This window comes from Trichechus manatus, unplaced genomic scaffold (assembly GCF_000243295.1).
Source record: "Trichechus manatus latirostris isolate Lorelei unplaced genomic scaffold, TriManLat1.0 scaffold00011, whole genome shotgun sequence".
NCBI classification, from domain to species: Eukaryota; Metazoa; Chordata; class Mammalia; order Sirenia; family Trichechidae; genus Trichechus; species Trichechus manatus.
Genome location: NW_004443947.1, coordinates 10,216,272 through 10,217,648, shown reverse-complemented (window position 1 = coordinate 10,217,648; position 1,377 = coordinate 10,216,272). Strand labels below are relative to the sequence as shown.

The following is a 1,377-nucleotide window of genomic DNA, read 5'->3' as shown; positions in this document are numbered from 1 at the left end:
ACCTGATGGCAATGAGCTTGGGCAGCCCCTTTGAGGACCCATTTTTCAGAGAAGGAAAATGAGGCACAGAGAGATGAGATGACATGCCAAAGGTCCTGCTGTGGATGGCCTTGGTTTTGTGTAGCCTGGAGAACTGCTGAGCCCTCGACCCCCTGATATTCTGCCTTGTGCGACCTGCATGCCTGGAGAGGTGTGTGAGAAGTAACGACAGCTGCAGTGTGGCCGGCACCTTGGAACAACGCTGCTTGGCTCCTTGAGACCGCTGAGGCGTGTGCTACTGAGCAAGGATGATCAGAGATAGACGGTGGCAGTGGCCTTCCCTGTCCCAGTTACCAGGAGCAGACAGTGACAATTCAGAGTGAAGCTGGGGAGAGTGAGGCAGTTGAGAGGGAGGGAGGGAGAGCAAACAGCCTTGTTCAGTGAGGAGGAGCTAGGCTCTGTCAACCCCACCTCCCCAATCCTCAGTGGAATTCCAGTCTGTCCCTTACAAACAGGGTGACCTTGGGAGAGCATTTCACCACCTGAGCCTCAGTTTCCTCATGTATAAAATGGGAACAGTGATACCTGCTTCATAATGGTTGAGAGGATTAACTGAGCAAACAGGTTTATAAGAAGCATCTGGGGTGCAGTAAACAACCCAATAAATGGTGGCTGTCAGCAGTTCGAATCCACCAGTCGCTCCTTGGGAATCCTATGGGGCAGTTCTGTTCTGTTGTATAGGGTTGCTAGAGTTGGAATTGACTCGATGGCAGTGGGTTTGGTTTTTTGGTTTTGGTCATCATTATAGGGGCCCTGGTGGGGCAGTGGTTAAGCATTTGGCAGCTAACTGAAAGGTCAGCAATTTGAGCCTGTGAGCCACTCCATAGGAGAAAGATGTGGCAGTCTGCTTCCGTAAAGATCACAGCCTTAGAAACACTATGGGGAAGTTCCAGTCTGTCCTATAGCGTTGCCATGAGTTGGAATCAACTTGATGGCAATGGGTTTTTTGTTTTTTTGGTCATCATTACTAGGATCCTTGTCCTCTTGGAGCAGCTGTAGAAGCACTTTGTGGTGCTGGCTGTGGTGATGGAGAAGCTGAGCCATCTCTGACCATAGGAAGAAGCCTTCTTCCTCAACTAGCCCAGTGGGCTCCAGTTGCATGAACGCTTCACCTCCCAAATGTCTTGTCTCATCACCCTGTCTTCGTCTGCTAAGTGACCTGAGTTTTTTTTCCTTTTAGATATCCTCTCTGGGGTCTGTCCTCTCTGAGAATGGCTGGCAAATGCCTCTGGAGGACTCAGATCCTGATTACAACCTCGGTGTTATCTTCTTGACATGACCAGAACCAAAAGCCATTCCCACTCATGGAAACCCTCAATACCCAGATTTGGGAGCACA

The 1,377-nt window shown here is 50.0% G+C and overlaps 1 protein-coding gene across 4 annotated transcripts in view; it reads left to right on the top strand.

Moving 5' to 3' along the window:
- The window catches only part of DOCK2 (dedicator of cytokinesis 2), a 548,036-nt gene that overhangs the window by 364,571 nt on the left and 182,088 nt on the right, over window positions 1-1,377 (top strand). The window lies entirely within an intron of this gene.